This window comes from Giraffa tippelskirchi, chromosome 4 (assembly GCF_054371585.1).
Source record: "Giraffa tippelskirchi isolate mGirTip1 chromosome 4, T2T-mGirTip1v1.2.pri, whole genome shotgun sequence".
Taxonomy (NCBI): domain Eukaryota; kingdom Metazoa; phylum Chordata; class Mammalia; order Artiodactyla; family Giraffidae; genus Giraffa; species Giraffa tippelskirchi.
Window position 1 is genome coordinate 196,227,471 of NC_137278.1, and position 24,629 is coordinate 196,252,099.

At 45.2% G+C, this 24,629-nt stretch overlaps 1 pseudogene; it reads right to left on the minus strand.

Moving 5' to 3' along the window:
• Positions 1–1,580: 1,580 nt before the first annotated feature.
• LOC145546725 (complement C1s subcomponent-like) lies at positions 1,581–11,870 on the minus strand (annotated as a pseudogene).
• Positions 11,871–24,629: the final 12,759 nt, after the last annotated feature.

Here is a 24,629-nt window from a genome sequence, read left to right on the forward strand (position 1 = left end):
TATTTATTTTTTGGCCACACCTGGCAGCATGTGGGGGGGTCTTAGTTCCCCAACCAGGAATGGAACCCGCACCCCCTCTAGTGGAAGAGCAGGAGTCTTAACCACTGGACAGCTGGGGAAGTGCATTAACAATATTTTCAAATAATTTATATTCTTTAAGATACATTTAAAGGCCAGAGAAGGACCCAAAGCTTGGGATGAGCGTTATAAGTATTTATGCCAGAATATTATCATGATATTATTGCACAACAAACTCTGCTGGACTTGTCTGAACAACTTTACTCAAGTTGACTCACACAGGCCTGAAATCAAGAATATCGAGGCAGAGTTAAAACATCCCTGAGAAATGATGGGTTGGTAAGTCCAAATGCAGGTCCACAATCCCTTATCTGACACCCTCAAGTCCAAGTGCCTTTCAGTGTTCATCATTTTACAGATTTCAGAAATGCAGTATACTGTCTGTGTAATGTAGTATCAGTATATTACAGCGGCATCCAGGGCAGCACTCTGCAAGAACACAGATAAGTGAAGTAAGTCAGGAAGAGGAAAACAAATATCATATATTAACACACACATGTGGAATCTAGAAAAATGGTACAGGGCAGGAATGGAGTCACAGACCTAGAGAAAAGAACAGCCCATGGACACCGTGGGCGTTGCGGGTGGGTAGAGACAGAGAAGGATGTGATGAATCGGGACAAATTAACCAAGACCACCAGGGAACCAGATGAGAGCATGCTGAATTTCTTTTGTTTTTCATTAGGTCATAATTTTTTGTATTAAACAAATGCACATGAAATGAAAATTCACTTTCAGGAGACATACTGAAACCATTTTACCCTGAAATTTTAAACTCAAAGCTCTTAAACAGCCAATTCTAAATGTTGTATGTGCACTTCTGAGTGAGGTTCAGGTATGTTTGACGAGTTTTGAAGGCAGAACACAGCACCTTGCATTGATGTTATGCTAATCCACAATGTTCAGTTCCTCTCCATTTGAAGAGAGGAGAGAAGCTGAGTTCCCTGTTTTTGTGACATTTAAATGTGACTTCCAAGGGCCCTGAGTTTCTGGACACAACAGCCCATTACACTCCCTTCCCATGGTGCTGAGGTCTTGATGTGGAATGAGACAAGTCAGCCAGCACTGGATTATGAACATGATTTATTACAAGTAAATAGCAGACTCTGAGAATGATAGTCAACTTCAAACAGGTAAACAGGAAACAAAAACAAAAACATCAAGCGTATGCCCCACAGCGAATTTTAGAGTCAGAACTAGAGCAGGCGGGGATCATCGTGAAAGAGGACCCCCATGGAATAGAGCAAGACAGGGGTCTGCTCACACACGATGGACTCAGGGGAGAAGACCCCACGTAGTTAGTCCAGCTATACTGAAAGACCAACACAACCACAGGAGCAGAACCCTACCTCCAACCAAGTATCCCAACAACCAAGTTCTATCAATAGCTCAGTCTTCCTCCCATGTCCTCTCTCAGTCATGGTGAAATAATGGGATTATTGTGAGGAACAGAAAGTCCAGAGGGGTCACAGCCCTCAGAGAGGCTGGTGGGACTTGTATGGTTAGTCTACACTGAGGGCACTATATTCTTGCATTGTCTTCCTTATCCAGTCAACGTAGTTCTTGACTAGCATGTAGATCTCGTAGGTCCCACACTGGGGACCCCAGGACACCAAACCAGCAATATAGAATTTGGGGTTGTTTTCCTTAGGTTCCTGTGCAGCAAAGGCCCCACCACTGTCCCCCTCAAAGCTATCAACACCCTTGTCATTACCAGCAAAGATCATGTTCTCAGTGAAAACAAAAGAACTGATATCTATTCCAGGATTGACCCCCTTCACCTCCCGGCATTTGGATAAGGGAGCAACGGGTAGCTTTGCCCCTCTGAGCTTAATAACATGACTTCTGGCATTTGTTCGACCCCAGCCTGAGATCAGCCCCAGGACGTTCTCCGGGGGGTCATATTCTGAGGAGGTGCCTGGGAGGCAGATAGGGGAGACCTTGGGTCCCATTTTCACTGGGTCTTTCAGCCGCACCAGTGCAATGTCATTGTCAAAATTCTTCCATATTTTTGAGGAATCCAGGATCTCCCAACCTGGGTGAATAAACACATGGTCGGCAGTGAGCTTCTGGGCATTTGCCAGTTATGAGGTGACCACTGAGGTGGACCCAACGTACATCACCAGGACATCGTTTCCCTCCATGACATGGGCAGCTGTCAGCACCCAGCGTTTGTCAGTGAGAGCCCCACCAGCCCATGGGTTCGAGAAGAAGACTTGCCAGGGGAAATTTTCAGTCTTTGCAATGGAGCCTCCAAATATCCTCTGTGTTGATATAAAAGGCTCGCTGGGGATGCCACAGACTAGAAAGGAGCCAGAACAAGGTGGGGAAGCAGCAGGGCAGGTTACTGGCACCCAGCAATCCTCCAGCCACTCAAACACCTGCTGGGCTTCACTGTTCTCAGCACAACACAGCCACCCTCGTACAGTAAGTCCCCTACACAGCAGCCTTCAAGGCTGGAACTTTCAAAAATGAGAACATGCATTTGCACATCCTATCATGTAAGTTAGTTTAGGTGTCTGGCGTACATTGTCCTGTGCACACATCCTCTACCAGTGGTTATGCTTTTGCAAACTTACTGTACAGTGGTGTAGAGTACAGTAGTACAGTATCTCTACTTCAAGCTCAGGATGCCTGGAAGCAAGTGTAAAAGCAGCAGTGATGTAACTGGTAGTGCTAAGAAGCACCAGCTACTGAACTGTACTAGTGTACTTTTCAAGGTCCCATACTGTAAGACTCAAAATGTTTTCTTGGGACTTCTCAGGTGGCCCAATGGCTAAGACTCTGCATACTCAAGGCAAGGAGCCTGGGTCTCATCTCTGGCTAGAGAACTAGATCCTACATGCTGCAACTAAAACAAAGCAAAGCCAAATAAGTAAAGTTTTTTTTTTTTTTAAAGAAAATGCTTTCTTTATGTTTTGTGTTGTTTTCTATGTATTATTTGGGTGAAAGTATTATAAACCATTTGTCTGAAATATATTATAAACCCTTTGTGTGAAAAGTATTATGAAACATTCTAATAATGTAAAAGTGTTATAATACAGTACACAGTGTTAGTTGGGTACCTAGGCTCACGTTGTTGGACTTACGAACATGCCCTCAAAACAGAGCTCATTCATATGTAGGGACTTAGTGTATTTGCTCATCCATATCAGTGCCTGGCTCATCCTGAACTCACCTAAGGACCAAACATCCCACTTTGCCAATGATAAGAGCGGGCTTGTGGTAGAGACTGGTTAAACTGAGGCCGGGTGTAAAGTCCTGAACCTAAATGAGCCTCACACTATGGATAGCTTAACTCACAGACCCGCAGGAGGCTACGTAACACCCTAGGTTCTACACATTGGGACAGGGACCCAGTTAGGAGCCACATTTGTAAGGTTCTATTCTCACCCCTGTATTAGGGAGGCAAGCCTTCTATCTTCCTCTGATGCCCAGATCCAAACTTGTCAACTTATTTACTCAAGTCCTAACTGCAGCTGAGTCCCTCCTAGGAACTGTGGACATAGGGGAAAGAGAGGATTTTTTTTTTTCCCATCTTTCATCTCATCCTCCATTGACTGGATCCGGGTTTGGTTGCTTTGCCAACACCTAATGTAACTGAAACTGAATTGTATTTCAGATCAAGTTGGCTTACCTAAATCCCTCACCATCAGCCTGAATGGACTCTGAGTTGAGCATAACAGACAGATCTCAGTTCAAAGCCTACACCTGTCCCTTCTTAAACTGTGAACTTACACTGAATTCTTTCAACTATAAAACAGGACCAAAAACAGATGCTTACTGCAAAGACTTGATCAAATGAGATAATAAATGCAATTAGCTAGTTGAGTCTCTAGCTCTCAATAACAATGCTGTTACTACAGGATCATTATTATTATTCTGGCTTTGTCTGGGATCCGTCTCTATTCAACTCTGATCTCTAGGCTGATGGTCTGAGTGTTAGTCGCTCAGTTGTGTCTAACTCTTTGTGACCCCATGGACTGTAGCCTACCAGGCTCCTCTGTCCACGGATTTCTTCAGGCTAGAATACTGAAGTGGGTTGCCATTTCCTACTTCAGGGAATCTTCCCAACCCAGAGATTGAACCCGAATCTCCTGCATTACAGGCAGATTCTTTACCATCTGAGCCACCCAGGAAGCCTTCTAAACTCTATGTAACCCCTTTATTTCTTTTATTCCTATATATCTTGTTACCAGATAAATTTTAAATACAATAACGAGGGTATTCAACTAATCTTGTTTCTAAGTGTTGATTTCTCACTCTCAATTTTCAGACCCTGTTTTTAGCAATCTTAGATCCTCTTCCTGCACCAACATAACCAAATCTAACCATCCCAGACTCTGACACCCACTGTCACTGGCTGACTCTTCTCTTTAGGGTCAGTCACCCTGACAGTGCAGTTGATGAATTCCCCAAGGCCCTGGCAGATCCATGGCCCAGTTTTGTCTCCACCTCACTGAGCTAGGCTCTGGCAGCCCCAGACCATCAAGTCCCTTCCCAAGAGGATTACAACTCCTTTTAGAAGGTGAGCCTCACACACCTGCCCCTGTGAACGTGCTCTCTACCTAAGCCTGAGCCCTGATTACCTGCAATGCATTTAGGCAGCTCTGTGACAGTACCTCGTTCACCCAGCTCCCGTTGCCAGTGCAGTGATACACCTCTGAAATAGCACAAGTGACAAGGGACACACTCACCATCACATCTTCTCACTTACCTTCCCCCCTTCCATTCAGAGCCTCAGAGCCTCTGGGTTTTGAGGAGGCTATGGGATCAAACCTACTATAAAATGATCTTGAGACTATCCTCCAAACAGTCCCTTTGGCCCCATTCCTGCCCAGGGAGCAGAAGGAACAGTCTCCAAAGCAGAAGGAAGAGGATTAAAGTGGAGGCTGGGAAAGTGTTTCAAGTAGGAAATTAAATTAAAAGCAATGAACTGGGACATATCGTGAGCCATCCAGAACCACCAAGGCTTCCCCAAAAAGAAAGTCAGTTGTGGGACTTCCCTGGTGATCCAGTGGTTAAGACTCTGCCCTCCCAATGCAGGGGGCACCGGTTTGAACTCTAATGGGGAACTAAGCTCCCACATGTCGCATGATATGGATGAAAAACATCATCATAGAATAGGGACTTGAAGCTGGATGCATTACTCCAGTGGGTTCTACATGACATAGTTGGTCAAAAGCTGCATGACCACGTGAAAATGGATATTGTAGGGGGAGTTCCTGAAGCTGAGCTAGGTGATCTCTATGATACTCTACAGGTGATCCTGTACAACCTAGGTCCCCACCCAACCCCGTGTGAAAACTGTATCTTCAGACTAAACCAAGAGGATGTACAAAGCCCAGCCCATCTCCCTCATTCTCTCCAAACTCTCTCCAACTCAGAAAGGTTGTAATATTCTCCCTCCAACACTCTCACTCTTTCTTTCCCTTTTCTTAGTCAAAGAAAACTTACCACTCCCTTTATATTCCATGCTGTAATATGGCCCCTCACAAGAGTAGTGAGTGATGGAACAAAATAGAGTACTTTCTAGATCTTTGACTCTACCATGCTGAATGGGTTCAGGAGCACCACAGTCCATGGCTACAGGAGGAAGGCAGGAGAGAGATGATCAGGATAGACACTTCCTTCCAGGGAGAAACACTGGGCAAGTCCATCCTCCCAGCTGTGTTCCTCACCCTTTCCCCACATCCCCCACCGATAAGCAAAACTGGGATGAAGTCCCCTACATCAGCCTCTCTGTGGCCATGCTCATCTCCCCAGCCTACTGAGTCCTGCCACTTCAGATGGTCCGTTGAATGCTGCAAGAATGAATCTGGTTCCCAGTGGTTGTTGAGGCCTCAGCAGGAATGGACCTACAGGATGCTATTAACTCCACCTATCGCAGAACCCCTTTCTTTGTAAGAAACCTGCTAGTCTGGCCGACCTGGGGTCATATTGAGACTAGGATTCTATGACTGACTTCCCTTCAAAAACCCAATCCACTGTCTCTCAAGTCTAAGAAGAAACCATGCATTTGTACTCAATGCACTAATCTTTCCATTTCCTTTGGGGGGGGGAGATTTATTCCCCTCTTTTTCTTTAAGGGAAAGAAGGTTTATTCAGGAAGATATACAGTCCATAGACAGACCGTGGGCCATCTCAGAAGGTGAGAGGCACCAGGGTTGTGAGTTTTCATAAGACTGAGCAATTTCATAGGCTAGTGAGTAGAATTATTCCAACTATTTTGGTGAATGGGTGGACATTTCCAAGAATTGGGCCACTGCTCACTTTTTGGCAAAAAGAGTCCCGTTTTAAAGAGATACATACATTCACACCACAGCTCGGAATTATTGCACTTTCCATTTCTTTGGCAAGTAGAATAGAAAGATGTGAAGTAAACACTTCCCTGGAAAAAAGTAACCATCAACATTAGTTTATAAAGAGAGATACAAGGGGTCAAAAGCCAAAAATGAAACCTATCTATGGCCTTGGATCAATGAGGAGTCTTGACCACGAGAAGCCTGGGGACATCTTAGCAGAATGACCCAGAGCATCCAGAAGTTGGGGCTAAAAGACAACTTTGTCCCAGCCTACTATCCCCTTCCCCAGGAAGATTGAAGCCAAAAGGAGAATGTGAAGCTCTCTAAGAAACTTCATGATTGAAAAGGACAACTAGAGATCCTCTTTATGGAGAAGGTGCTAGACCTTGCTTGAAAGAGGACATTCGGTAACTGATGATTCCAGTGTGCTCATCCTGACCTAGGGACTAGAGAGGAGCCCCTGACAGTGCTTTACCTGTACCTCAAACCCATTCACACAGGTTATCTTCACCACATCTCCAAACACATATTTTGCTCTCTCAGGCTCCTAGAAGGAATTAACAGTGACTTCTTTAGGACAACAGATTGCTTGAAACGGATAGGAAAGGAAATCTACCAAATCATTGCAGAATCTCTATTCTGTATACATCATTCTCACATTTGTTGGGCTTCACTGGTGGCTCAGTGATAAAGAATCCCCCTGCCAATGCAGGAGATGCGGCTTTGATTCGTGGGTCGGGAAGATCCCCTGGAGAAGGAAATGGCATGCCACTCCAGTATTCTTGCCTGGGAAATCCCGTGGACAGAGGAAACTTGCAGGCTACAGTCCATGGGGTCGCAAAAGAATCAGACACAAAGTAACAGTTAAACAACAACAAAACATTTTCTACAGTTGCTGAGTCCTCCTCAACCCTGAAGACCGCATTTCAATACTGAGGTGTCTAAAATAATATGGCAGGAATTCCCTGGTGGTCCAGTGCTTAGGACTCAGTGCTCTCACTGCTGAGAACACAGGTTTGATCCCTAGTCAAGGAACTATGATCCTGCAAATCTTGCAGTGAAATAAAGTGCAATAAGTAAAATGATTGCATTCCTAACTAACCACCCCAAGGCTGTCTGCACTTGAAAATCCAGTTGAAGGACTCCTACAAGTTGAGAGTTTCTCACAACCACTGACAGGTTGACATTCTGCTGAGGAGCTGCTGTGTTCTCAGGATACCCATCTGTACAACAATCTACTGTTTTGAATTTACCTTGGGAAGGACTCTGGTCCCACCAACCAAAGGGCAGCTTCTAGGTTACTCACGATCTCCACGGTCACAAAATTTCCATCCCTTTCTTTGTTCTGATCCATCCAGTTGGAAGATGATATTGAGAGCACTGCTCTGGGTTTCAATAGTTAGTGGCCCAGGAAAGCCATTCCCACAGTAAGGACCAAATTGCTGGTTTCCTGCCACAAACTGAAGAGAATCAAAATGGGGAAATCAGAGGAGAGAAAGAACTAAAAGAAAAAGGTAACATGGAAGGGATAAAAGTAAAATAAAATAAGAAGGAGTGAAAGAAGAAAAGAAGGAACAGAAGGCTAGATAATGTGTCTTCAAGGAGAACTCTCTCTGAGTGATTTGGAAGAAAACTGATCATCCATCACACACAAGTAAACTGTCAGAACAGTGGCCCTCGGAGTCAGCTGGTTCCACGTCAAAGTCTTCTCTCCGCATGGTCACCACCACTCGGAACCCCTCCTCCAACTGGATCTGATTGTCACACCTTGAGCTCTCTGGGTATGGACTAGGGTAATTGGGACTTGCAATCTCCCCTATCAGTGCAGTGAATACATCCCCACTGCAATTGACTAAGGAGGAAAAAGAGAAAAGAACAGTCAAATATAGGGTCAAGCCAAGGAGTCCCTCATGTTTTCTATGATACTTTTCATGAGAACTTAAGCCCACATGCCACAGTTACACACCAGTGCATATCAGCAGAAATACCTAATACATATTGGGTTTCCATCCCATTGCTTATGTGGAGTCTTTCATGGTTATGAAAAGCCCCAAGTTGACACCTATCTCTTTTCTCCAATTAATTAACTTGACCCTGTAGGCTTATCTTCCTCCACTCCTGTGGCTCCCCTTCAGTTTATGAGTAACTAAAAATTGATGCCAAGTCAAGGCTGGGGCTAATCAAAATCAAAAATGGGAGACAAACCCCACACTGAAGCCTCAAGCCAACCCAAACCCCAGGGAACATGCAACTCTCTTGATGCCAAGCTCACCTCCACAGTTCTTCTTATCTTCATGGAGGATGTATTCTGGAGGGCAGGAGCAGAAATAACCATCAATCAAGTTGTTGCAGAAGTGGTTGCAAGGGGCATCTGCAAAGTCCATGCACTCATTTACATCTACAAAGAGTAAAGAAAGATTGCATCAAGGACAAAGACCTAGAAGGAAGAATGAAGTTAAGCCCAAAATGGCAAGAGTAAGTAGGAAGGCTATGTTGCTTAAAGACATTCAGTGAATAATATTTCAGTATGTTATTATTCTATGTTATTCTCCTGAAATATGACTGCTGGGATAAATATCAATAACCTCGGATATGCAATGACAACATCCTTATGTCAGAAAGAGAAGAGGAACTAAAGAGCTTCTTGATGAAAGTGGAAGAGGAGAGTGAAAAGGCTGGCTTAAAACCCAACATTCAAAAAACATTCAAAATGGCATATGGTCCCATCACTTCAAGGCAAATAGATGAGGGAACAATAGAAAAAATGACAGACTTCATTTTCTTGGGCCCCAAAATCACTGCAGATTGTGACTGCAGCCATGAAATTAAATACACTTGCTCCTTGGAAAAAAGCTATGACAAACCTAGACAATATATTAAAAAGCTGTCTTTTAGCTTTTTAATAATAAAATAATCAATTAATAATAAACTATCAATATTATTTTTATTATATTAAAATATTATTTTAAACATTAATAAAAAGAGACATTACTTTGCTGACAAAGGTCAATAAAGTCAAACCTATGGTTTTTCCAGTAGTCATGTATGGATGTCAATGTTGGACCATAAAGAAAGCTGAGCACTGAAGAATTGATGCTTTTGAGCTATGGTGCTGCAGAAGACTCTTGAGAGACTCTTGGACTGCAAGGAAATAAAACCAGTCAATCCAAAGGGAAATCAACCCTGAATATTCATTGGAATAACTGGTGCTGAAGCTGAAGCTCCAATACTTTTACCACCTGATGCGAAGAGGTGACTCATTAGAAAAGACCCTGATGCTGGGAAAGATTGAAGGCAGGAGGAGAAGGGGCAACAGAGGATGAGATGGTTGGATGGCATCACTGATTCAACGGCCATGAGTCTGAGCAATCTCCAGGAGTTGGTGATGGACAGGGAGGCCTGGCGTGCAGCAGTCCATGGCGTGACAAAGAGTCAGACACAATTGAGCGACTAAACTGATGATTCTACAGTTGTGCTCTACCATTGCGCATCTATAGGGGGAGCTCTCAATGCTGGAGACCCTTTCTCACATAGCATTTCCACTCCAGAGACAACCCTCTGCAAGCTTAACATGGTATGTCTTCTGCAGGGAGGAATAATGAGTGCATGTATTACCTTACATGATGTTGGCATTTCTGGCAAATCTAAACAAGACTTGGGCTTTATGAGATGTTCTGACATCACTATACCATGGAGATAGGTGTAGAAGCACATAGAATGTGAAAGTTTGCTTGCCATATGTTAAATAGGTTTCAATACCACACATTCTTTGTGTGAGTCTTTGCAAGCTATTTAACTTCCTTGGTCTTTACTTTTCCTATCTTTATGTAGAGATAGTAACACCTACTTTAAGAAATGAGGTAGAACTTCCCTGGTGGCCCAGTGGATAAAAATCCACCTGCCTATGCAGGGTACATGGATTCAATCCCTGGTCCAGGAAGGTTCCACATGCCTCAGAGCAACGGAGCTCCTGCACTACAACTACTGAACCCAAAAGCCGCAACTGCTGAAGCCCACATGACCTAGACCCATGCTCTGTAACAAGAGAAGCCACAGCAACAAGACGCCCATGCACTGCAACTAGAGGAGTGTAGCCCCAGTGAGGGCAAGGAGAACGAGCCTGTGAGCAGCCAGGAATATATAAATAAATGTAATGTGTGTGATTGCTAAGTCACATCAGTGGTGTCCAACTCTTTGCGACACCATGGACTGTAGCCCACCAGGCTCCTCTGTCCACAGGATCCTCCAGGCAAGAATACTGGAGTGGGTTACCATTCCCTTCTCTAGGGAATCTTCCTGACCCAGGGACTGAACTCGTGACTCTATGTGTCCTGCATTGGCAAGTGGGTTCTTTACCACTAACGCCACCTGGGAAGCCCAAAATATATAATTTAAAGATTAAATTAATATAGGTAAACTCCTTAACAGTGCCCAGTTCATAGTGGTTCTGAATAAATTATTGTTTCTTTATCTATTTTTATCATTACCATCATCACCACCAAGTGATTACGAGTTTGAATTTCACAAAGGCAACTCTTGGAGGGATCCAAGCCAACTCAATACTTCATAAGAGTTACAAACAGAATCCTCACTCCCTGCGTTGCTCAATGTTTGTCCTGCTTCCAATCTCAGGGCTGGATCAATGAGGCACAGAGAGGGGTGAACTTTACCCTCGGCAACATAGTACACAGCAAATCCAGGGACACACTTCTTTTGGAGAAGTCTGACCCGAAGATCACTTGGAGTTTATTGTATGGGATGTGGAACCCTTCCACCACTGGGGAGCTGAGCTTCTTGCTGGTCCTTCATCCAGTTTCCCTTCGTCTAGGCCTCCTGAAGTTATCTAAGAGAAGAGTCAAAAGAAGCAAGGAAAGGGTAATATTTGGGTATGGAGGGCAGAGAGATAGCCCACTCCCCACCTTAGGACTACTGTGTGCTCACCCTCTCAGTCCACCACCCCAGCCCCGTCCTTTCGTGCCCATCACAGTGTACCTGCACGGAGTCATAGGAGCGGTTCTCAGACAACTCTATGTCCAGGTGGGTGAAGTAAAGGTGGATCCCGTACCCTTCAGGGACTTCTATGTCCCAAGACTGCTCAACATCATTGGGGTAGGCATGAGGGTAGCTGAGGGATAGAACCTCTCCATACATAGCAGGCTCAGCATAAACCCCGGCCACAAGGGAAAACAGGACAATGCACCTCCAAAAAAAAGCCATATGGAGATACGGGTGATCCAAGTACAAGTAGACTAGGGCAAGGAGAAGGGAGGGGAGAGGCGAAGGGCGCCAGCACGTGGAGTAGAATCTTGGGCTGGAATGAAGCAGAAAGGCCTCGGGCAAAGCCAAACCCAGGCTTAGGATCTGAGCCGTTTTCTTGAGAGGATGAAGGGAATGCATTCCATGTACATCTCTCTAGACCTGTGATCACTCACCACATCTCTGGTAATTTGTTCATCCCTGGTGAGCAGCTCATCTCTTGGTCCTGGCTCTCTGCACCTCTGACTTTGGAGCTATAGGGGTGGCAGGCCTGGCAGTATTTGTCTAACAAACACAGGCACCTGTTTCAGTGGTAAGGGGTCAGTGTCAACTTGGTAAGAATAACACAGAGGTTAAACAGAGCTGTATCATTAAGCATCGATGTCTGACACCCATCCTCTCACACTGGCTCTGGTTCTAGACTGAAACTAAACCTTATCCTTCTCCCATGGCTTCTCAGGACCTTCTCTCAACTTTCCTCCAAAATCATGAGATTTTCTCCCAGTTTCCTCCTTCCTCTGTTCTCCTCCCTCACCCCCAACCCCACTCCTGCCCCCGCTCTGTCAGCCTCTCTTCTCCTCTCACAGAACAGTATCCCCATTTCCACTTGGGGTTTCAGGAGTTTGTCCCCATCATGACCATCCACCAGGACAGGTCTCCCTCCTCTTTTCACAAGGAGACCCCTTATCACTTTGAACCAACTCTCTTGCCTGTGTATTACTGCATGTATCTCTCTTGATGCTCCCAAAGACCACTGATGGAGGAATGGGCTCGTTTCCCTAGGGGAAGGTGGTGACCGTTGGAAAAGTGGTCTGAGACAGGGTTGGGGGTGGGGAGAGAAGAAAAGGGGCAGCTGAATGAACATAAAAGGAAAAGAAAGCTATTCCTTCAATTTCCTACTCTTATTTTCCAGTTGTTTTTGTTTTTTTACACCTTGACTAAGATAAGACATCTCCTTGGAGTTTCTAGAAAGTCTTGCCAAATGTGCTTCTAACCCAGAAAACTGTGGGTGGTGGGGTGACATGGTGGTGAATGGGGTCAACCTAAGAGAAATAGGTGGTCTATATTCTCCCTCCTCTGGGTTCTGCTCTTCCCAGCCCTCCATCTCTGCCCGAACCTTCCCTATGTAAAGTTTTCTGCCTCCCTTTTTCCTCCAACAAAACTCTGCTCTTCACGTGTAAGGATTTTACCTTCAGAAGCTGATAGGAGCAGGTGGGTCAGTCCCACCCCTCTTGCCAGTGGGCAGGCCGGGCAACCCTGCCAGCTCCCAGGAAGTGCGGCTTGGGGCCTGGGCACTCTCTCTGCAACAACCTCTGCCAGCCACCCCAAACGTTCTCTGTTTCCTACCCTGCGATCCTCACCCCAGGGTGCATGTCTAAAATTCCCTGATCCAAACAAAGAGGGGGCTGGGAGACCATGGTTTAGCAAAGTGGAGCTCAGCCTTGATCTTGGAGCTCACTCTGCTTTTGAAACAAGAACTGCATCCTTTTCTCCAGCCCGAGATTCCTCTGTCCTGGGCTGCTGGTGGGGAAAAGAGAGATTGGGGAATTTCACCGATTGTCTAACACTTTTTTAGCAAAAGCATGTGTTACAAAGTTTTTGGGGAATCGATGTTATTTGTGGGAAAAGGAGGGGATTAATATTGTAGGGAAAAGGGAAACCCAAAAAGTCCAGCTCTCCAACTGCGTTTGCGTGTGCATGCTACATTGCTTCAGTCGTGTCTAACCCTTTGTGACCCCATGGACTGTAGCCCGCCAGGCTCCTCTGTCCTTGAGGATTCTCCAGGCAAGAATACTGGAGTGGGTTGCCATGCCCTCCTCCAGAAGAGCTTCCTGACCCAGAGATTGAACGTGCATCTCTTATGTCTCCTGCATTAGCAGGCACTGTGTTCTTTACCATTAGTGCCACCTAGGAAGTCTCTCAATTGCATTTATGAATCATGAAATAAGGGAGAAGAGTTATGCAGAAATGCAGATCAGGAGGCTTCCCTAGTGGTCCAGTGGTTAAGATCAGGAGCTCCCACTGCAGGAGGCATGGGTTCAATTTCTGGTCAGAGAAGTTCCACATGTAGCCCAGTGTGGCCTTAATTAATTAATTAATTAATTATTTTTTGAGAAAATGTAGGTCCGGGATTTCCCTGGTGGTCCAGTGGCTAAGACTTCTCGCTCCCAATTCAAGAGGCCCAGGTTCCATACCTGGTTGGGGAACTAGATCCCGCATGCCACAACTGGGAGTTCACAAGCCACAACTGAAATATCCTTCATGCCTCAAGGAAGATGGAGGATCCTACATGCCACAGTCAAGACCCCGAGCAGCCAAGTAAATAAATAATAAACAAATATAATAAATAGTTTTTACAAAAGAGAAAAGTACACAGAATGTATAAATATTTACAAAAAGAAAGAAAGAAATGCAGTCCATCTCTGCCTTTAAAGCAAATATAGTGGTTGGATACTGACTTACACTAAGACCTAGACTGTGTGAAATGATGTTTTTTCCTCTTCCTGAAATCCCCTCCATGTCACTACACATACAAAAAATATCCAACCACCAAGGCGAGTTTCAGATACAATCCGGTGTCCTTTACCCATGACCCTTGGGTCCAGATATGCTTCAAAACTCAAGATTTTGTGGCTTTTGAAAAGTCAGTGCAGGGAATTCCTTGGCAGTCCATGGTAAGCACTCGAGTTCTCATTGCTGAAAACGTGGGTTCAGTCCCTGGTCCGGGAACTAACATTCCCCAAGCATAGAAACATGGCCAAAAAACAAACAAAAAAGACTCCCAGGTATACAGACCCATTAGGTAACATCTCCTCCTGCCCCTCCTCCCAAGGGGCTGGAATAATGCTCATCATCAAACATTAATATCTGCAGCCACTACGGAAGACAGTATGGAGATTCCTTAAAACACTAGGAATAAAACCACCATATGACCCAGAAATCCCACTCCTAGGCATATACCCCGAGGAAACCAAAACTGAAAAAGACACATATATCCCATTGTTCATTGCAGCACTATTTACAATAGCTAGAACAAGGAAGCAGCCTAGATGTCCATCAACAGATGAATGGATAAAGAAGTTGTGGTACAATACACAATGAAATATTACTCAGCCATAAAAAGGAACGCCTTTAAGTCAGTTCTAATGAGGTGGATGAACCTAGAACCTATTATACAGAGTAAAGTAAGTCAGAAAGAGAAAGGTAAATATCATATTCTAAAGCATATATATGGAATCTAGAAAAATGGTATGGAAGAATTTACTTACAGGGCAGCAATGGAGAAACAGACATAGAGAATAGACTTGTCAACATAGTGAGAGGGGAGGAGAGGGTGAGATGTATGGAAAGAGTAACATGAAAACTTACGTTGCATTGCCATATGTAAAATAGATAGCCAATGGGAATTTGCCATATGGCTAAGAAACTCAAACAGGCGCTCTGTATCAACCTGCAGGGGTAGGATGGGGAGGGAGATGGGAGGGAGATTCAAAAGGGAGGGATATATGTATACCTATGGCTGATTCAGGTTGAGGTTTGACCGAAAACAACAAAATTCTGTTAAGCAATTATCCTTCAGTAAAAAAATAAATTTTAAAAATACAAAAATAAATATATCTGAAGCTGAACAAATTGATCTTCACAGTACGTAGAATTAAGTTACCATTTAGTTATCATTACATATTGTATTTATAAATTACTTTAAGTCAGTTCAGGTTAGGTTTTGGTGCCAAACTTGGAAGAAAAAACACACACACACACACTTTTATTCCAGAGCCTTTTGGAATTTAGAGCTTCAGTTGAGGGACCAAGGGGTGGTGGACCTCCTCCACAGAGTCCTCGCCGACCACCCCAACTCTCCCAGAATATCAGTTCTGTATACCTTACATGGCTATCTGTCAGATCAATCTAAGGAAACAAAGAGAGTGAGAGGGCTTTGCAAACTGTGGTGACAAATAACTGTACACGTTGAAAGGAAGGGAATTCTGAGTCTATGATGTATCTGCATGCAGGTTCTAGGTGTGACTCACCTTTGCATGCTCCACCATATCTAGCTGCATCATTCATGCAGTCAATGTAAAGAGGACATTTAGGTGTTCCTCTAGCTGCCCAGCATCAGAACATCTTTACCACATTTGAGGAGCTCCTTGTTGTGAGTCTTGGGAACAGAGCCCACCTCCCAGGAGAGTAGATGCAAACGCAGGAAGTGTGTCCCTCAGCAGTCTGTCAGCTCTGGAGCAACCTGTGTAGTCACACTTCGTTCATCAGAGGCACTGTCTAGACTTTGAATCCAGAAGCAGTAATGACAAGAATCAGGCCCTACAGAACCTCTGAGGATAGCGGTAGCCACCCTAAGATGAAGGAGGAGCTGGAGCTTGCAAGCAGCACCCAGCAGCCTGCCCCAGTGGGTGAGCCTCGCAAGTTGAAGGGTCTAGGACATGGCAGATGCAGCGGCAGCCACATTGTGTTCACTGTTCCTGCTGTGACTTGTCCACACCTGGCTCCCCAGCTCTCCCACATTTCTGCAAGCATTTCAGGACCTCTTTAATAAATTCCTCTTCTGCTAAAATCTACCACAGTTGAATTCTGTTTCTTATAATTAAGAACAATGATCAGTGGATAAACAACAAGGTCCTACTGTGTAGCACAGGGAACTATATTCAATATCCTGTCAGACTGTAATGGAAAAGAATATGAAAAAGAACATATATATATAACTGAATTACCATGTTGTACAGCAGAAATTAACACAACATTGTAAATCAACTATACATCAATAAAATAATTTTTTAAATAAAAGAACAAGCTCAGTGAGTACCTGAGAAATGAATGGCTACATGAGTGCACCAGTGGGTTCAGACCATTTACTAGCTGCTTCTAGCTTCCTGACTTCTGAAAAGTTATTTAACCTCTCTGAAGGTCTCTCTCTCTTCCCTGTTCTGTATTTCCTGGGTATTCTTCAAAAGATATTCTAGGCCACTCGAAACTAAATACTGTGGTTTGCATAATAGTCACAATGTTTTAAATTTGACATTTTTCATTCAATTAAAAATATATCAGTTCAGTTCAGTTCAGTTCAGTCGCTCAGTCGTGTCCGACTCTTTGCGACCCCATGAATCGCAGCACGCCAGGCCTCCCTGTCCATCACCAACTCCCGGAGTCTACCCAAACCCATGTCCATCGAGTCGGTGATGCCATCCAACCATCTCATCCTCTGTCGTCCCCTTCTCCTCCCGCCCCCAATCCTACCCAGCATTAGGGTCTTTTCCAATGAGTTAACTCTTCGCATGAGGTGGCCAAAGTATTGGAGTTTCAGCTTCAACATCAGTCCTTCCAATGAACACCCAGGATTGATCTCTTTTAGGATGGATTGATTGGATCTCCTTGCAGTCCAAGGGACTCTCAAGAGTCTTCTCCAACACCACAGTTCAAAAGCATCAATTCTACAGCGCTCAGCCTTCTTCACCATCCAACTCTCACATCCATACATGACCACTGGAAAAACCGTAGCCTTGACTAAACGGACTTCTGTTGGCAAAGTAATGTCTCTGCTTTTAAACATGCTATCTAGGTTGGCCATAACCTTCCTTCCAAGGAGTAAGCGTCTTTTAATTTCATGGCTGCAATCACCATCAGCAGTGATTTTGGAGCCCAAAAAAATAAAGTCTGACACTGTTTCCCCATCTATTTCCCATGAAGTGATGGGACCAGATGCCATGATCTTAGTTTTCTGAAATGATCAAAATATATAACTATATGTATATATTGGCTACAGCATGTAGTTTGCGGGATCTTAGTTCCCTGACCAGAGATCAAACTCAGGCCCTGGCAGTGAAAGTGCTGAGTACCAACCACTGACCCACCAGGAAATTCCCTCAATGATATACCTTAAAGATCATCTCATACACATGAGGTTTGCATTGCCTAATTCTCTTTAATGACCATACAAAATTCTTTTGACTGATGCATCATAATATCTTTCATTGGTCCTCCACTGACAGACATCTAGATCTGACAAACAGTATTGTTCTAGATATCTTTGTATATACATCTTTGAGCACATATCTGAGGATAAATGGGCCTCCCCAGTGGCTCAGCAATAGAGAATCTTCCTACAACGCAGGAGAGGCAAGAGATTCAGGTTCGATCCCTGGATGGAGAAGATCCCCTGGTGGAGGCAATGGCAACCCAGTATTCTTGCCTGGAAAATTCCCTGGACAGAGAAGCCTGGTGGGTTATAGTCCATGGGGTTGCAAAGAGTCGGAAACAAATGAAGCAACTGAGTATGCACATATGAGGATAAATTTTTAGAAATGAAAAAGTGAAAAGCATTTGCAATTTTAAATTTGATATTGCTGTATTTCCCTACACAAGTGTTGCTAATTTACATTCCCACTAACCCTATATGAAAATGCCTGTTTCCCCATACCTTAATTTTACAGTTATTTTCAAACTTTTTTACCGTTAAAAATATGATCAGTGAAAAACAATTCAAATAATTCAAGTGTTTAAAGAAAAAAAAAAAGACTGTCCTGGGAATTTCCTGATGCGCCAGTGGTTAAGATTCGGTGTTTTCACTATCAAGGGCCCAGGTTCAGTCCCTAGTCAGATAAGTAGATCCCGCAAGCTTCATGGCACTGCCAAATATATAAATAAATTTTAAAAAATTTTCAAAAGATTGTGAAGGTCAAAATAAATATGGCCATGGACCAGTTTCAGTCCATGGGTTCCCAGTTTGCAATTCTGCTCTCCATCCTAAAGACCACTGTTTTCCTATAGGTGTGAATCATAGTCAGTCCATCAGCCAGGGCAGTGGGGGCCCTGAGACCATCCACACACCTGGAGACAACCCCACTGAGATCCAGACCCGTTGCCAGGAGCCCTATTACCAGGCTGAGCCCTCAGGTGAGTCTCCACCTGCTGAGGATTCAGCTCCTACCTGTCTTATTCCCCTCCCACCCCCAAAAGACCTGAGGCCTCTTTCAGCCCCCACCTCCCAGCTCTGAGCCTCCCTCGTTTCACTCCTCAGAGACACTCTCCTGCACCACCCAGGTGCCCTGGAAGCAGACCCAGGAAAGGGAGGAGGCTCCCCGCTGTGTGCCTGGTGAGTGGGCACCTGTGATGCCATGAAGATGGCCGCTTCCCAGAAGGGCCTCAGCTGCGTTTGGGCACGTGGGTGCTGGGCGGCCTTAGAATAGAAAGGGGGAAGGAAGGGCAGAAAGCGAGGAAGGAAAGGGGAACCAAGAATGCCCAGAAGAGGAGAAGCAAGGGGCTCACCCCTTCTTCTTGATGGTCAAGAGATAACTGGGAAAGGAAAAGCCAGAAGGAAGTTAACCAGATGGAAAACGGAAGAGAAACAGTTGAAATAAGAGAAAATCCTTTCTTGACATGGTCTACTTTAAGGGTACACAGACAGGCTCTCTTCCCCCAAATATCTCCCTACCTTGATGCTATACTTCCTGAAAGTCTAGCATTGTTTTCAAGCATTTTGTGTGTATGTGATATAAAATTCATATAACATAAAAATCACTAAAGTGCAAAGTGCACAATTCAGTAATTTTTAGCATGTTCATGATTTGTGCAACCATTAGCACTTATTCGAGAACATGTCCATCATCCCCAAAAGAGACTCCAACTCTACCTTCTCCCAGTCCTCTGGCAACCACTAACCACTTTCTATCTCTATGGACTTGCCTGTTCTGGACATGGCATCTCAAGGGAATCATAAATAGCTTTTTGTGTCTGGCTTCTTTCATTCAGTGTAATCTTTTCTAGGTTCAACCACATTTTAACGAATGTCAGTACTCTGTTCCTTTTCATGTCTGAATAGAATTCCACCGTGTGGATAAACTATGTTTTGTTTATGCATTCAGCGATGGGTTGATATTTGGGTTATTTCCAGTATTGCTTTTTATGGATATTGTTGTGGTGAGCATTCCTGTACAATTTCTGTTTGAACAGTCTTCAGTTTTTTACTGGAATTGCTGGTTCACATCCCCGGTAGCTCGGTGGTAAAAAATCCACCTGCAATGTGGGAAACCTGGGTTTGATCCCTGGGTTGGAAGATCCCCTGGAGGAGGAAATGGTAACCCACTCCAGTGTTCTTGCCTGGAGAATTCCATGGACAGAGGAGCCTGGGGGCCTCAAGTCCATGAGGTGGCAAAGAGTCCAACATGACTGAGCAACTGAACACACACACGCACGCACACACACACACACATATCCTAACTCTGTGTAACTCTTTGAGGCACTTCCACACTTTCCCATGGAGACTGCACCCTTTTACACTCCAACCAACAACCAATGAAGGTTCAGGTCCACCATTTTGGGGTTTTGGGTTGTTTTGGTTTTTTGGCTGAGTCACAAAGTGTGGGATCTCAGGACTCCAACCAGGGATTGAAACCAGGTCCATGACAGTGAAGGTGCAGAGTCCTAACCACTAGACCACCAGGGAATTCCCTCAGGTCCACCATTTTTGACACCCAGTTTTTTGAGTCAAACATTGCCTTTCTAACCCAGTCTTAACTCGTGTCTCAGGTTTTACTCCAGAGCCACAGATAGCTTAAAACTATGCACAGTATTTAACTTCTATGCAGAGTACATCATGAGAAACCCTGGGCTGGAAGAAACACAAGCTGGAATCAAGATTGCCAGGAGAAATATCAATAACCTCAGATATGCAGAGACACCACCCTTATGGCAGAAAGTGAAGAACTAAAGAGCCTCTTGATGAAAGTGAAAGAGGAGAGTGAAAAAGTTGGCTTAAAGCTCAACATTCAGAAAACTAAGATCATGGCAACTGGTCCCAACACTTCATGGGAAATAGATTGAGAAACAGTGGAAACAGTGTCAGACTTTATTTTTTTGGGCTCCAAAATCACTGCTGATGGTGATTGCAGCCATGAAATTAAAAGGCACTTACTCCTTGGAAGGAAAGTTATGACCAACCTAGAAAGCATATTTAAAAGCAGAGACATTACTTTACCAACAAAGGTCCGTCTAGTCAAGGCTATGGTTTTTCCAGTAGTCATGTATGGATGTGAGAGTTGGACGGTGAAGAAAGCTGAGCACCGAAGAATTGATGCTTTTGAACTGTGGTGTTGGAGAAGACTCTTGAGAGTCCCTTGGACTGCAAGGAGATCCAACCAGTCCATCCTAAAGGAGATCAGTCCTGGGTGTTCATTGGAAGGACTGATGTTGAAGCTGAAACTCCAATACTTTGGCCACCTCATGCGAAGAGTTAACTCATTGGAAAAGACCCTGATGCTGGGAAGGATTGGGGGCAGGAGGAGAAGGGAACGACAGAAGATGAGATGGCTGGATGGCATCACCAACTCGATGGACATGGGTTTGGGTAGACTCCGGGAGTTGGTGATGGACAGGGAGGCCTGGCGTGCTGCTATTCATGGGGTCACAAAGAGTCGGACACAACTGAGCGACTGAACTGAAACACTCAAATATTAAACTGAGTTACTTTTAGTGGTAGTTTGACTGTTTTCCTCTATTCTGCATTATTTGCTAAATTTTATTTAATGAGAATATATTAGTTTTATTTATCTTCTTTATTTTTATGTCTAGACACACGTCTAGATATACATTTTTTGCCTTGGCAGGAAGAAACTTATATCTTGTTTTCAATAATAAAAATAAATAAGATAAATAAAAGTAAGATATACTCATTAAATAAAATTTAGCAAAGAGTGGAATCTATATGTCTGTATCTATATACCTCAATCTAGACATATCTAGATATAGATAGAGGTAAAAACAGATATAGGTGCAGGTATATAGATATAGAGATATAAATACATCCACAGAAGGAAAACTTCCATTCCTTTAAGAGAGAAACTTTTTTCTCCCCAGAATCAAATCTTAAAAGTCATGATCAATATAACAATGTCTTTAATACTGGTTTCAAAACAAGTTCTGAGAAATCATCACATGGCCATTTCTTCTTTCTGCCCAGGGTGTAAATCAAGGGTATAGCACAATGTATAAAGGAAGTGAAAGTGTTAGTAACTCAGCCATGTCCAGCTCTTTGCAACCCTATGAACTGTAGCCCTCCAGGCTCCTCTGCCAATGGAATTCTCCAGGCAGGAATACTGGAGTGGGTTGCCATTTCCTTCTCCAGGGCATCTTCCCAACCCTGGTATAGAACCTGGGTCTCCTGCACTGCAGTCAGATTCTTTACCATTTGATCCACCAGGGAAGCCCAACACTATGTATAAGTCAAAGTTTTTGTGTGTGATTGGGCAGAGTGGGGGTCAGGCTGGGGCTGAGCTAATGAGGTCCAGTCATGCTACATGCTATCAGGACAGAATTCAGAATCCCTAGGATAGATGGGAGAGCTCCTGCCAAGGCTTACCTTCCTGGACCAACTGTCCTACCTGTACGCTTGCCATCCTACCTCCGTGGTAAACAAACACACAACACACACAATCATATACACACTGCCATCCAGATACTAATGTGCAATTCTTTCTTTTTTAAGATTTTTTTTTTATGTAGACCATTTTTAAGGTCTATTGAATTTGTTACAATATTGCTTCTGTTTTATGTTTTGGATTTTTGACAGTGAGGAATGTGAGATCCTAGCTCCACAACTAGGGATCAAACCCTCGCCCCCTGCATTGAAAGGCGAAGTCTTAACCACTGGACCCCCAGGGAAGTCCCTAGATGCCTCCTCTTTTTGCCTCCGGATCTGGCCCTCACCCCTCTTCCCTATCTTCTGTCCTTCCTCTCCTGACAAGGGCACATATTATGTCATTGGTCGTGTCATGGATCAGCCCTGCCAGCAGACTCATTCCTCAGCTCCGACATACAAGCCTGCTGGAGAAACCCTCCAACCTGGATCCATCTGGCCTCTTCCGTGTGCCTGCTCTCAAACTAGTTTCAGTGATGACCTGCTAACTGACTAACAGGGAGCTGCCCCAGGGCCTGGGAATTAGCCTGGCACATTAAATAGGTGGCTTCCGATTCACTTATCAGCTGCTCACTGATAAGTGAGCAGGCAGGTGGAGAGATGGAGGGACTCATCTAATAAGGGAAACAAGCAGAGTAGACGACAGAGGCCTGAGAACTCAGAGGCCATTCTGGATCTGAGCCTCCGGGGGGAACACATTGTCATGGGCTCTCTGAGCCCTGAAGAAAAGGCTTCCCTAAAGAGCAGATGTTTAATACAGAACACCACGGCCTGGAGGATGGGAGAGATAGGAGCCCTTTCTCCTCCCAGGGCTCTGGCTTCTGCTCGGAAAAGATCAAGTCACTGGTGGTCCACAGCCACCCTGTTTGCCCAGTCCCTGGCACTGTGACCCTCAGGGGCTCACACTGGACCAGAGGCTGAGGATAAGAGGATGTGTCCAACCCGTCCTCAGCTGCCCTTGTTTCCCTAAGGGACCAGTTCATCGGCAGGCCTGAGTCCACTGAGGGGGGAGGAAGGGATTTTGGTTTCTTTTAGCTGGGATCTTAGTTCCCCAACCAGGGATCAAACCCATGTCCCCTACATTGGAAGCTGGGAGTCCTAACCCCTGGACCACCAGGGAAGTCCTGGGAGGGTCTTGAAACAGACCCTAGTGGTCCTTTGTGGTTGCAGAAGCCCCTGCTCTATGTGTCATTTTTGTAAATTTCTTTATTAGCCGCACTGCATGGCATGTGGGATCTTAGTTCCCTGGCCAGAGATCAAACCCACACACCCTGCATTGGATACATGGTGTTTCAACCACTGGACCTTCAGGTAAGTTCCCGCAACATGTCATTGCTGAGGAAAGCAGGGCAGGGCCCCAGGGCAACCAAGCTTCTCTCTCCTCTGCACCCCCCTGCACTTCCTGTCTCTAATCCTTGCTCCTGTTCCATTATTCTGGGCATTGAACCCTGGTTGTTCCTGGACCAGAGCTGCTGGCTGACTAAGGACAGGGAGAACGGGGTTAACGGAGAAGAGAGGGCCACGAAACACACGCCTCTTAACTGAGATTTCCACTGCCCTTTGGGTAGGAACCCTGAACACACAACCGCAGTCCCCAAGAAGACCCTGAGGAAGGGGGCATTCCTATCAGATTTAGAAAGGGACATCTGGGCCTCCAACCCGAGGCTTTTCTGTCCCTAAAAATGCAGAACCATCTCTAGCCCTTACCCTTCAGGTCAGCAGGTGGCAGCACCCTCGGGCATTACAAAACCAAACCTAAACTGCAAACAGAATTTTCCATTTGGGGTTTTTTTTTTTTTTTTTTTTAATGCAAATAGTTCATTCTGTACAATCTTTCTCCCGGAATGGTCACCCCTTCCCCCTCCACAGTCCCTCCCTCCCCCTTCCCTCTTCTGCATGACCCTGCTCTCCCTGGTCACAGAGTGGATGAAGATGCTGTCACGAGAGTCAGGGATCCAACAACAGGCCCCTTGAGAAATGTGAGTAAGCCTGATGGGGACCAAGGAGGGAGGGAGACACCAGAGGGGACAATCCTGGGCACGGGAGGACCCCTGTGCCCAGACTTAGGGAGGTGGGAGCACCTGCCCTTCCCCATACACCTGATCCCTCCAGTGTGCACACGCATGCACACTCGCAAACACATGCCCCATCCCTCCTCCCAGGGAGAAAGGAGACTCAGACCCAGGAGGTGAGGCCACACTGCCTTCCTCCTCCAGCTCATAGGGAGAAGCGAGATGGGGGTGGGGGGTCCCTCGGCCTGGAGGGTCAGCCTCTGTGCCTGAGACCTTCTTCCATAGGTGCTCTCTCCCAGAGGCCTTGCTGAGTGTGTGGGAGCCCTTTCAGAGACCATGACTGGAAACTCTCACCCTCAGTTAACTGATCCAAGCCAGCCCGATTCCTGTAAGGGAAGAGGAGTGATGGACAGGGCAGGGAGGAAGCTGGGGAGAGAGGTGGAGGGAGTGTGATGACCTCTGGACTGGACACTGCCCCGGAGAGGCGCACTCATACAGCAGCTGCAGAGACCAGCCTCCCCCCTGCACCCTCCCCACCCACCCTAGAACATCTCC